Genomic DNA, 14,430 nt, shown 5'->3' with positions numbered 1-14,430 from the left:
AAATCAAACTAATGTTATCATATAATTTTTGAGATAGTTCAGTTTTATTGTCAGATTTAATCAAACTAGTGGTGTCATCAGCAAAGAGAATTAATTTGTCACATAAATTGAACTGCTTGGGTAAGTCGTTTATAAAAATTAAAAATAATATTGGACCTAAAACTGACCCTTGGGGTACGCCTGCCTCCAAATAGCGGGCAGGAGATAGATATTTATGGACAGAACCAGCACTGTTTTGAACTATCTCTACTACCTGGCTGCGATCCCTCAGAAAGCTACTAAACCAATTGAGAGCAACTCCTCTGATGCCATAATACTCTAATTTATTTAACAAAATTTCATGGTCTACACAATCAAAAGCCTTCTGGAGGTCACAGAACAGGCCACAGGTCGACTGTCCCTGGTCCAAGGCAGTTAGCACATAATCAGTTAAACTTATGATAGCATCTGAAGTTGACAAATTAGATTGAAAACCAAATTGATTTTTATTTATTATTGAGAATGATTTTAAAAAATTTTCAAGCCGTAATTTTACAATAGTTTCTAATAATTTTGAAAAAACTGAAAGAACTGAAATAGGTCTGTAATTTTCTGCAAGATTTGAATTATTGTTTTTAAATATTGGAGTTACTCTGGCTACCTTGAGGCATTCAGGGAAGACTCCGTGAGTCAGGGAGCTATTCACCAAAGAGCAAAGAGGTTTTGACAGGATGTGGATGTGTTCCTTCAATATCCTTGGAGGTATTCCATCCAGGCCTGGTGACTTACTTGATTTAAATTTACTTATAACTTCAATTATCTCTTTTTCACAAACAGGATAGAGATAAAATGAACCATTAACAAATGGATTTGGCAAAAAATTTTGTGGATCGTAATGCCTTGAATTCAGCAAGTCAAGTTGGTTTGAGATAATATGAGGTACACTTGTGAAGTGCCTGTTAAATGCTATTGCAACATCCATTGGCTCAGTAATATCTTGTCCATTAACAATTAGATTAATGTTTTTTACAGAAGCGAATGATTTAGTCTCTGAATTAATGATATTCCAGGTTGTTCTTGGAATATTTTTAGAGGATTGTATTTTATTTACTAGGGGTTCTCTTTTTGCATAAAGGACTATTTTCTTATGATGTTTAAGGTAAGTTTTATATTCTTTCCAGCTATTTTCTGTGTTTATTGACTTGGCTCTGGCAAACAGCTCCCTTGACAGGACAGCACTTGCCCTAACCACATCAGTTACCCAGGAATATGGACTTGACTTAAGTTTTGTTATTGTTTTTAATGGGAATGCTAATTCATAATATAATATCAGCTTATCAACAAACTTTGAGAAATTTGCATCAACCGATTCACCAGAAATCACATCAAACCAGTCCTCCTTTTGCAGAAAGTCATGAAACATTCTATGACCCTGCTCAGAAAATATCCTATGTGTAATTATTTTTACTATTTTCATTTTTTAGTAATAAATTATTGACATTTATTTTCAAAATTTTGAGAAAAATTATGATCTGAAAAGCCAGAGTGAAGGTTTAAGACTTGATAGGCAGATTCTGAGGTATGTTACTAACAATATTATCTAAACAAGATTCAACATTTTTGGTAACTCTAGTAGGTTCATTTATAAAATATCTAAAATTATAACATTTTAAAATATTCTTAAAAGCTAAAGACTCTGAGTTATGGTTTAATAAATTAATGTTAAAATCACCTAAGACAACTAAGTACTTTTTCTCTTTCAAAGCTAATTTCAAATAACAATTGCAACTTGGAAATGAATATATGAATATCGGAGTCCTGGTGTTCTGTAACAACTAACAGTTTAAAATATTTAATTTATTAGAATTAGTTGAAATTAACTCTATAGAGGAACATTCAAAAACAAAGTCTTCACTAAATTTACAAATATCATTACGTTCAATAAATTGTATATGATTTTTTACAAGAAGACAAGAACCTCCCCGTGTCAAACTAATTCTACAATAAATTGAGGCTACAATGTAATTTTTTATCTGAAAATATTTTAAGTTTTTTGCTGACAACCAATGTTCACTTATAGCAATTATATCTACATTTACATCATGACTCAGATACTCCAGCTGTATAACTTTATTTAGGATACTTTGAGCATTTTGGTGTAATAAGGTTAAGGTTTTTATATTATCAATATTTGTTTTTTGTGAATCTATATGGTTCTTACAGGTTAAAGAAGTATTGTTTTGTGAATGTGATATACAGGCTAGGTTACTGTTAATATTTTCTTGCGCTGGATGTTTTTTGGTTTATTTATGCATTTTGCAGAGTTCTCATTAGGTGTTGATGCATGGATGTTATGTAGAATAATGTCAGCTGATGGATCGTTAGTTGCCACATGAAGTGTGAGGGGTTTATTGATTAAAAAAGTGGAGTTGTTTTCCGGTGAAGGAGCTTTGCTTTTACTATATGTTTGTCCTGGTGTATGGATGTCTTTTTGTACAATTGTGGGTTTTTTCACCTTTAAAGACTGATGAATTAGTTCGGCTAAAAAATGTTTACCTGATTTGTTTAAGTGTAGTCCAAATTTAGTATAATGTGTAAGATGTAGTGAACTCGTGTCAATAAAATTACATAATTTTACATTACTAGCAGCCTCCTCAATCTTTACATTTACTTTTCTTATACTCTCATTGAGAGCAGGCTGATCTAGTCTATGAGGGATACCGATTATTGACATGTTAGTGTTGAGAGTTATATTAGAAAATATATTAAAATTAAAATTAACTACACTAGCACTAGTGGAGTCTGTGATGTCATTTGTCCCAGCGAGTAAGATAGCATGATCATTAAAGGTAAAACTCCTAGTCAAGTCCTGCAGGTTGTTGGCTACGTAGTTAAAAGGGGCTCCCGAACTGCTGACTACCGTTACCTCGTAACCGCTGCCTAGTTTGGCTTCGAGAATCGGTGCAAGGTCCCGGCCATGACTGTCCGCAGCAAGCAAAATTTTCCTCTTTGTTATTTTTTCCTTGGCTGGATTACTCTGCTGTGTTTTTTCTAGTCGGTGTGATCTTTGTTTTGTTTTTAGATCTACTGGAGTTTAAAGGTAAAGTTTCCGATCACACTACAAACTTCCTCCTGGATCATCAATGCGACCCTCAAGCACTTGAAAAGAGTTTCTCAAAGGCAGTGTAAATGTTTTAAGTTTTTTTGTCTTTATCAAAGTTTTCTTTTTCATTTTTTCAGGCAAACATGTTTGGGAGATTGTGAGTAGGAGAAACTGCTGGTATTTTTATTTAATAATTTCATTATTTCTTCTTCTTTTTGAAGGACTAACATTTCTAGGTTATTGTTATGAATCTTGAGTTGTTTTATTTCTTCATTGGATGCTATTAAGTCTTTATTTAAGGTGTCTACAACTAAGTTAAGAGTTTCAAGTGTTTTCTCTAGTAGTTTTATTTATAAATTCACTATCTTCGTCATCATTACCTTCATCAGATTTAGTTTCCAATACTTTGGATATACCACAGATATCAGATAAAATTGTTATTTTTATTATTGGTGCACATATAACAGCTCCAGTTTGATTTGGATTCTGCAATAATTTTAAATTGAGAGTAATTTATGTCTGTACATTGCAAGTGATACCACTGTAGACACTGACCAGAACATTGTATAGATGGTTTTGATTTTTAATAGTTTTTTTGAACAGTTTCCACAATTATAATTATAAGACTTCTGCTTTTCTTTTCATTTTTTGATTTTTTTTGGGGGGGGGGGGGTGGGGGGGGGGGGGGGTGGGGGGGGGGGGGGGTGGGGGGGGGGGGGGGTGGGGGGGGGGGGGGGTGGGGGGGGGGGGGGGTGGGGGACCCCGCCCCAAAACGAGCCCGACCTTCTATAACACGAATATTATCAGGAAGAGAGTTCCAGAGGCGACATGCCTGAACAGTGAACGACCTACTGAAGAAGTTCGATCGATGAACAGGAATTGAGAGTAACGTGGATCCCCTTCTCGTAGGTCGCCTCACTTATATCGGAAAAAAATTTGAAATTTTCGGACAGGTAAACAGGTGACTTGTTTCTGATAACTGAATGTAGAGTTGAAAGAATGTGAAGTTGGCGAAGTTGTTGAAGTTTCAGAAGCGATAGCTGTTTGAAAAATGGAGTCACATGCTCCCATAACGTCTGAGATTGAAAATAAAATCTGATACAATAGTTTTGAGCACGTTGAAGCCTGTCCGAAAGCTCAACAGTCATGTCACTGATCACAGCGTCACAGTAGTTGAAGTGTGGCAGTATGAGAGTTTTAACCAGCATAACCTTGACACTGAATGGTAGATATAAAGCAAAACGCTTTAAACTGTGAATGCCAGCAAATACTCTATTACACGTTATCGTAACCTGGTCATTCCACTTAAGACATTGAGCTCATAGTAAGACCAAGATTTTTTAATTTGTTTTGAAATTTAGTACGTGGTTATTGAGTTCAAGTTTTGGTGCACGTTGAAGTCCAAACGGTCGATCAATCTTGGGTTTCCCAATACCATTGCCTGCGTTTTGTCTTCATTTAATTTCAGCCATGTTTATTTGCCCAACAAGCAATTGATTCAATGTCTTGATTGAGTAAGAACCATAAATGTGCTCAATTCATCAGGCGAACAGTGTACGTAAATCTGTAAATCATCGGCATAAAGATGAAAACTTAGAGTGCCTTATAATAGATGTGACGTCATTAATATAAATGAGAACAATAGGGGTCCAAGAACAGAGCCCTGTGGAACACCCCGTGTTACGGCTTTCCATTCAGAATATTTTTCCCTTTCTTTGACACATTGCTGTCGCCCAGTAAGATACGATTTGACCCAGTTAACACACTCATCGGAGAAACCATACTTCTTCAATTTGATGAGGAGAAGGGGGTAATAAACACAGTCCGAAGGCTTTGGAAAAGTCAAAAAGCAGTAAAATGGTGATTAGTCTCTTGTCCCATTGCCAATCTGATATCATCGGTGATTTTAATTAGGGTTGTGGTGGTGCTGTGATTAGGCCTGAATCCAGACTGGTATTTAGATAAGATGTTATAGGTATTCAGATAAGATGAAATTTGTTGATGTACCACTCTTTCAAGGCATTTGGAGAGACAAGGGAGAATACTGATTGGACGTAGGTCAGAAGGGGATTGCGGATTAGACACTTTTTTCTCAACGGACGAACTAGAGCATGCTTCCAGGTTAAGGGAAATACAGAGGAATTTAAAGAATAATTGAAAAATGACTACTAAAACAGGAAGGGTGATTGGCAATGTATCTTTCGAAAGCGCAAAGGTATGTTGTCAGCTCCAACTGCGTTGCTGGTCATCCTCGCGAAAGCAGCAAGCACATCAGCCTCACTCACAGGTGTGAAAGAAAAACTGGCGGCCAGCAGCCTCCCGAGGAGCAAGCCTCCAGCTCAGCAATATAATCGCTAGCTGCAGATATATTAACAGGGATATTAATAAAGTAATCATTTATAATATTGAGGTCAAACGGAACAGGTGGAACTGATATTGGATTTACCCACACCAAGGTCTTTGATTTTACTCCACAGTGTATTTAGTGGACTGAGGCTCTGAAAGTGTTTGTGTGGTAAAATCTAACTTTGGCGTTACGTATTTGCTGCTGCGTGGTGATTCCTAAGACGTTTATATGCCTCCCAATCTTGGTGGATTTAGAACGTTTAGCTTTTCTGAAGGCGGAATCCCTTTGCTTTTGCAAATTTCTTATGAAATCATTCATCCATGGAGAGGGGGCTTTGGTTACTCTTTTAGTTATGATTGGGGCATGTTTATCAAATAAATTAGTAAGTAAAGCATTAAATTTGATAACCATTTTGTCTACATTATTGGCAGTGGTTACTTCATGCCAGGGTAAAGCAGCAGCATCTGTGAGAAGTGAAGCATGATCTATGTCCCTGTATCTGCGATATTTGATAATATTGGGCTTATTTTGGGGTATGGAGTTTTAGGCACAAAAAATGAGATCATGCTTTGAAAGTCCAGGGGCAGGAAATTGTCCGTGGTGTGCAACGTGGGTCGGGTCAGAAACAGCCATGATGTCAAGCCACGTGTCGGTTGTAGCAGTGTGATGAGTGGCCTGAAGTGGTAGCAGAGACATGTTACATGACTGAAACATTGTGGTCAAAAAGGTTTTCTATATGTGGTAGGCCCTAACAAATCGGAGTTAAGATCGCCCATGACAATGACATGACTGTAACGAGCCATAAGATCGATGAGTGTGTGTTCAAATTCGGCAAGATGGCCGGTATTGGGGGCCCTATAACATGCACCGACTAAAAACTGCGTCCCGTTGACAATCTCTGACATCCCAAAAACATAAATTCAGGCCGTCCCTCTCTAGATGTATCAGCATGAGAATAAGTGATGGAAGTAGGGGGGAAAAGAAACTGAGACTTGACATAAACTGCGACTCCACCACCCACGTTTTTGTAGACGGTTCGTTCCTGAAAATATTGTAGCAGCTAAATTAATGCTCTTGTCGCTTGTGGTTGGTTTTAACCAAGTCTCAGAGACCAAGATAATGTCGTGTATGTAATGGCTCAAAAATGGAACGGAAATTCGTCAATTTGACTATACAGTGATTGTGCGTTAACGTGTTGGATGCCTTGAGGAAAATGGTTGTAGGGAGCGAGGGAGAACGGCAGAGATGCGCGGGCAGGGACGGCGGAGAGGTGCGCCCGCTCGGGGCGGGGCCGTCAGAGCCTGTGCCACGGCGGCGAGCAGTGGGCCTTGCGCGACGACACCGCAGGCGGCGAGGGGGCCGGCGGTACAACGCGACAGTGACATTGCGATAGGGACATTTACACACTCACGCATACCATAAAACAAGAAAAAAATAATACTTTATCATTTAATATAAACTTAAAATTAATTGAAGTTATTACTAATTTAATATTATTCATAATAAATTTTAACACATGCATGCAAGCCTTGCAGGCTCTTTATTGTAACAATAAATAAAATCATTATTAAAAATGTAAGTGGAGAGAAAAATAAATAAACATGGTAGTGAATTCAAATTTTTTTTAGTGCTATATATAATTCTAATAATAATTTTAAAAAGAAATAAATTAACAGTAAAGTTATAATTATATAGCCAATTAAAATTCTCAATACAATAATAATAAATAATTTCGTAGAACATTCATTAGAAATTAAATATTGATGTACAGTGTAAAAGAAAATAAATAAAAGCTTAATTAGGGAAGTAGAATTTCAGAACTGGAATTGGTAAAAAAAATATACTTAATCAGTTAGAAGCTGGTTTGGCAGGTCTGAAAGCCGGGGGGTCGCCACTCCCTTGTCGGAAACTTATATGGATTAGGTTGTTATATACATTTAATCCATATAACAAGCAGATAATTATGAGAGAAATGAAACACTGAGCGAATATTAAACTTATTCCTGCGTCCATATGGCTACACTGCGTATTAGGGATTAAACAATTGATATATTAGCTAATTTAATCCATATAACAGCAGATAATTATGAGAGAAATGAACACTGAGCGAATATTAAACTTATTCCTGCGTCCATATGGCTACACTGCATACTGCGAATTAAACAATTGATGTATTAGCTAATTTAATCCGTTATCCCAGCAGATAATAAGGAGAGAAAACACTTTACGCTGGTTGTGTTTGGCTATACGGGGTACTTTGCCACTTGTCTGATAGTTAGCATGGATTTACAACTTCCTATATTATTAGGTCCCTGTGCGTTTGAACAAAACCAAAATTAATTCAGTATAAAATCAGAGAAGGTGAAAAGCAGGAAATGGACTTCGAAATGGTTTCAAACCACCGCAGATATTTTTCAGGGCCGGGACAGTGTCACTGCACCTTACTGCTGGCAATTGAAATTGATTTACAGAGCCATTTACGAGCAAAGGTATGTTTAACATCGCCTCTCAGCCCTCTGCTCAGAACGGACAAAAAAATCTCCACGAACGGATTCGATATTTTGCCCTAAGAATGGATTAGCTGCTTTCAGGATTAGTAAATTATGAAAGAAGAGTTATTATTTAAATGTTTCTGTTTATACCGTGGAAAAAGTAAAGTTTTTCGTCCCCTATTCAGCATCTTTACGTTACTTTACGTGTGATCAACATATAGCCTTAGTTAAAACCATCGTAACATCTAATTCACAAGCAATAAATATTAAAAACTTTCGTGTGCGCTTTGTATTTAAAATTGGAACTATATTATTTAAATATTCTTTCTGAATTAAACTGTGAATTTCTCAATATAAAAATTATATTTTAAATATTTGTATCCTTTCTGGTAAATTTGGATTGTATTATACATATTATACATTCTCCTGTAACATTGTTTAAGAAATGGGTTTATAATTAAAAAGTGAGTTAAAATTGTAATTTAGTTACAATTGTTGTTAATTAGTACACCATTAAGATTTAATTTTGTTATCATCGTACGTTTTAAATATTTCAATTTTGTCACCTTAATATCGTCTCGAAGTACTTTACATTTAAATGATGTTTAAACTATAACAAAATTGGAATTTTGGTGTTGTTAAAACACGTGACCACTAACATGTCAAACGTTCAAAGCGTTGTTATTTAAGATTTACAGATTTTATCCAAAAATGTTAACTTATAAACTGTGTTTATACCTTTGATCAACTTTCCACTTACTCAACTCTGTCACTTTATTGATTATTGTAGGATAAACGATGAACAACCTTTAACAACAAACTTACGAGATTGACGCTATAAGCTTTCTTCAATATCCTGTTTCTTATCACGCTGCACAATGTGACAGCGTATCTTGTATCAGGTATCCACTTACTCAACTCTGTCATTTTATTGATTATTATAAGATAAAAAACTATGAACAACAAGAAACTTACGAGTATTGACGCTATAAGCTTTCTTACGCAATAATCCTGTTTCTTTATCACGCTGCACAATGTCACAGCGTATCTTGTATCAGGTATCCACTTACTCAACTCTGTCATTTTATTGATTATTATAAGATAAACTATGAACAATCTTCAACAAGAAACTTACGAGATTGACGCTATAAGCTTTCTTCTTCAATATCCTGTTTCTTATCACGCTGCACAATGTCACAGCGTATCTTGTATCAGGTATCCACTTACTCAACTCTGTCACTTTATTGATTATTCGATTGATTATTCTATGATAAACTAGGATACACATATATGTACGCATGTCAACTTAATTATTTTCGTATTACTGCAGCATATAATAAATTTAGAACGAATGAAATTATAATACATGGCAGACTACATAGAATCCTGACTAAATTTAGAAATACGTAGTTCTACGGTTAAGTTTTATGCAAAATAAATGAAGGCATAACCCAAAATATAGTTGTTAATCCGTTGTATTCTTAAGAATACGCCTAAAACACTTTCACACATACTTAGAGAATAAGGTATTCTAAATCGAGTTTTTTAATTTAATAAATTACAGACATTTTTCAGAATATTAGGTGCATGAGGATTTATTTCAAAACTGTTATGAATATAATGAGCTACAATCAGTCGAGCCAACGAAGGCCGACAAACAGTTGGATTAATTCTAGCCATTATAAAAGGTTTTAAGTATTTTTTACATTGACAAATAATATTAATGTGAACGTAGACATTAAAAAATTCGCAATTTCGACAGTTTTTCTTTACATGTTTCACAAAACCTTCCTTTCTAAATTTTCTGGAATAAATTTGTTAATTGACGAAACAAAATAGTCTACAGGAAAATAAAAAGGAATTTGGATTGGATTAACTCCACGCTTTTGGAGCTTCTCGAATTTAGGGCAAGTAAGCAAGCGTGGACAAAAATTGTGTCTAGATAAATAAATGATTAAATTTGATTTCGAACATCTGTTGCTGTTCAAAAGTCCCAAAAATGGAGGGATAAGCTTTAATTTCTATTTCTAAATTAACGTCAGTCTTTCATTTATACACTTGTATCTGTAACAGATTAGTTTTTTTATATCAGGTAATTTTCTTGATAGTTTAAATATTAATTAGTTCTTTATTTATAAATAGTTATTTACTTTTTCTTACGGATATTATATACATATTAACGTAACTAACGAGTTCCTAATTATGGAGTGAATGACGTTGGAAATTACAGTCACAGTTTTAATTAGGGAAAAATTAAAGCAGACTGTAAAGTAGTAGCGACTGTCGCTCATGTTAATTTCATTATGTTACAGAAATTCTAAGGGTCTTGGTGGTTGATGTAATGAGGTCTGAAAGAGTACATGCTGTAATTAAAGTTATAAACTAAGTGAATAAACCATAACTGGACACTTCTTGTAGGATAATTTCTCAGAGGTAAAAAAGCATATTATTTCCCGTCTAATAACTGGTTTATTCACATTCTCATGCTTATATAGGTATACGTACCGTAATCTCCTGACCACCATGGATTAGGTGTCATTATTTGAGAACACGAACGAACCCTGTTGGGCCTGCCTTAAAGAAAGTAATATTTGCCGTTGCTGACTTTTGCGTTTTTGTCGATACTGGTCACTATATTTCGTAGAAGAATTTCTCAAGGGTACTTTATTATTTTATGAAACTCCGCAGTAAAGTAAATAAATACAAATGTAGTATTAACGTGGAAAATCCGTTTGAGTAAAAAACTATTTAAAGTGGATCGAGGTCGTTACTAAATAGTACATGTATATTGTAAACTCGAAAATATATGGCTGAAAAGTGACAGTGAGGTTTGGATTACCTAATAATTATGTACAACTGCATACAGGTTTTTCTTCCCATGCCTAACCTGCATTAAAATAATATAACTTCCTCAGAAATATTGTTTAAAAATGCACACAACTTGACAGATGACCAGACAAAGTTAGGACTTTTTGTACTTTATTGTGTTAAATGATTATACTCTTGTTTATCGTCGTTCATATGAGGCAACTTAATGCTTTATTCGAGTACTTTGTACTGGATAGATGATTTAATTTTGTGACTAGTACTATTATTAGTAATTTATAAATGATAAAGACTAAGCTTTTTAAATTAAATAAACGTAAACATCAACTTTAAATAACTACCAATTTCCCTATTTTTACTTGCCAATGTCATTTCCCCAACTATTAAATTGACGAACAATCGTTGGCATAGGATTAAATCAAAGTGATTTTCACTGACTTCCTGTGAGTCGTCATTTTTAGATGTAACGATACTTAAATATAGTGGATTTATTTTTGTATTGCTCTGTATACGTACTGATTGTTAACACCCTACACAGACGTTTCTTTAGTATTAGATCCATTATTAAATACAGTAAGCAATTTTAAGTTTAGAAATTCATGTCATTCATGTCACTTGCTTTAGGTTATTTTTGGCTGTGGATTAGGTTGGTATTACTTAATTATATCTTATATTGAATCTATTTTAGGCAAGAACCTGATGTCTAAAAAATATTGATTCGCTAAATGTCAAAGAAATAGTGCAAAACTGTATTAGGCCATGAAAGACATGGCATGAAGACATCGCCATGATCATAGAAACTAGCCTAAATTAATGAGGGGGCCGTCAAGTTGAGGCCATCTTGACAGCCGCTCCGCGTCGTGCAGGACTGAGCACGCGTGACGGATGGGGAGTCAGGCGCTGCACGACATCTCAGTGGGCAGATTTTCGTCAACACTTGTTCGTGCATTTATACGCTTACATAACTAAAAACACTCAAGTAGACTTCTATAGACAAATATGCTCAAATTGGGATTGACCCTGCTATGAAAATGTATCATCTTTAGATTTACAATATTAGTTAGTTGGATCTTAGGTTTTACTACCTATCATCTAAGTTCAACTTTCAAAACTTTTTAAAATCATCACTATCACAATTTTGGGATATTAAAATATGTTACAGAATAGAATGCGTAGTTATCACTGGGCTGCTTCTGACCCAACTAGAATTCTATTTCGTCCAAGCATACAATTTAATGTACTATGGTAAATTATATATAACTATACTTTTTCATAGCTTTTTTTAAAACTGAACTCCAGTTTAATAAAAGCTCAAATGCTTTCTAAAATAATTTCAATCTGTAAAAGTTATATAGCTATACTATGCTTAAGGTATGTTTCGAGAATATGCGATTTAATATTTTATTCCTTGTTGTATCATACATAATCACAATATGTTTCAACGATTCTCCTGAACGTTGGTTTATGAAAGTACTTATAATTGAAAATGGACGTATAATTAACAGTTAGATAAGAAAATTATCTGTTTCTTGGAAAAACAGTAAGAATTGTATGTGTGTAGAAGAAAACGAGGCCAAGCAAGAAATCGCAACTATGCTAAAAAAAAGGTAGCTTAAATTGAGAGTTTAATTACAAAACTACTACTTCTGTATGTATTGCTTAAAGTGGGATAGGACATGCCACTTAGACTTACTGTTAGCATTAATTTATCATCAGCAACTTAATATTACAAAATATGTCTCCAAATTGTTATCTGATTGCGTGGGAAAGACTTATCTATTTATTAGAACATTCATCGAAAACCATAAAAAATGAAATAATTTACTTAACGGTGTATATGTTGAATCGCATTTCACAACAACGCCAAGTTGTTTCCCTAGTAAAACACGCTATTACAGAAACAGTTCAAATACATGAACTAGTGGAAACTAAATAAGACCTTCAATAAACTCATTCCCTTTTTGGAGGTTACTTAGCAAACTTTTGGCATTTTAATTACCATTCTAAACCTATAGTGACAAACTGTTACTTGGAAAACTTTGAAACTCCTCTGGAAGAAGCACAGAATAAGCCGATGTCAGTGACCGCTACTCAGATAGTTTATGGGCAGTTTCCAGAACTGTTAAGACCGATAAATGTCTACTACATGTAAATACTGTATATCCAAAGTTTACTATAATAATTGAAAACAATGGGCCTTAATCGTGTTTGGACATGATGATAACGAACATATTAGACGTTAATACATGTCTGTGATAAACCAACACAAATGCACCAATAAATATCTGGATCTCCATCAATCTAACCAACATCGAACCCAGAAATTCAGTGTATTTTTGTTAAGATAGAGATTAGCTATCTCTGGTGGCATCTAGAGTACGGTATCCGCTGCATAATAATCCTCTCCTTAAAAAATAAATGATTCTGGCAATTAAAATATGACACAATTTTATGTTTTAATTCAGATGTAAAATGTTAGTAAGAGTTTAAAAACATACGATTATAGGCATCTAAAATTAGTGAAATTAAATATTGAGATCTTAAGATTACAAAATCATGTTACACCAAATACAGAATAAAAATAAATACAACAGATTGTATTCGTTATGTTTAGTTTTCAAAAAATGCATATTTATTTATTTGTTGATATCTAATTAATCTTGCTTTTTGTTTGCAAAAATTCTGTAATATTTACAGCTAAAAAAACAAAAGGAAGGGAATTTTTTGCTAAACCTAGATTTTGGGGTATATTTTTATAAAAAATATTAATTAAATATTTCAAGAAATCTTGGCGGATCAAAATTAAAGACCTTAACCTCGCTATAATAAATTTTTGTTGTTGACATATGTTTTTACGCACGTTACGCTGAATAGAAATAGATTACTTCTTTAGTATATTAAAGAAAAATGTCTAACTGAATAAAAGGTTAAATGGTTATTTAAAATAAAGAAAAACACTTTTGAATTCATCCCATGAATAAAGTTTATGATTTTTATCAAAACTATAAGATTACGAATTAATTTATACTCATGAAGGATAAATCAAATGTTACGATTATTTCATAATGTGTGTTATATCTTTTATTTTGTTTTTATTAGGGGTTTTGATATATTTTATGCACTAAATTATTTCCATAGATGAAAATTTCAGCATCAATTACATTACCTATTTACATAACATGTTTCTTATAAGCAATTTAACTTTTACCATGGTTCCAAAGACAAGCTGTATCCATTCCCTCAAAATAACAACCAAAATAATAACCATTCCCTTACTTACACTTCAACATCGTCGTTGAGTTTATATTAAAGCGGCGTGTTTGAAAGATAATAGCAGCGGACAAGGACTGTGCGTGACCTGCGACTTGCACGACTTGTTTAAGAAACATGTTTGTAATTTGTATATCCATGGTAAACAATGAAACACGCGATCAGTTTTCATACTTTTATTGTAATTATAAATCCATTATAAATACATTTTTGTAGTTTTATTTATCAGTAAGGTTATTACAAAGTAGTGAGTCAAGGAAATACTGATCAAAGCTATCTGTACTAACAGATAAGAGAAAATTTTAATTTTGTGTTCTATCATGAAAACATTTTCCATAAATGGAATTCTGGGATGCGTGACTTTCCTATAGTCAAAGTCAAGAAAAATTAAGTCTCAACACAGAAGGGCTAAG

The sequence above is a fragment of the Homalodisca vitripennis genome, chromosome 1 (genome assembly GCF_021130785.1).
Source record: "Homalodisca vitripennis isolate AUS2020 chromosome 1, UT_GWSS_2.1, whole genome shotgun sequence".
NCBI classification, from domain to species: domain Eukaryota; kingdom Metazoa; phylum Arthropoda; class Insecta; order Hemiptera; family Cicadellidae; genus Homalodisca; species Homalodisca vitripennis.
This window is presented reverse-complemented; position numbering follows the sequence as displayed.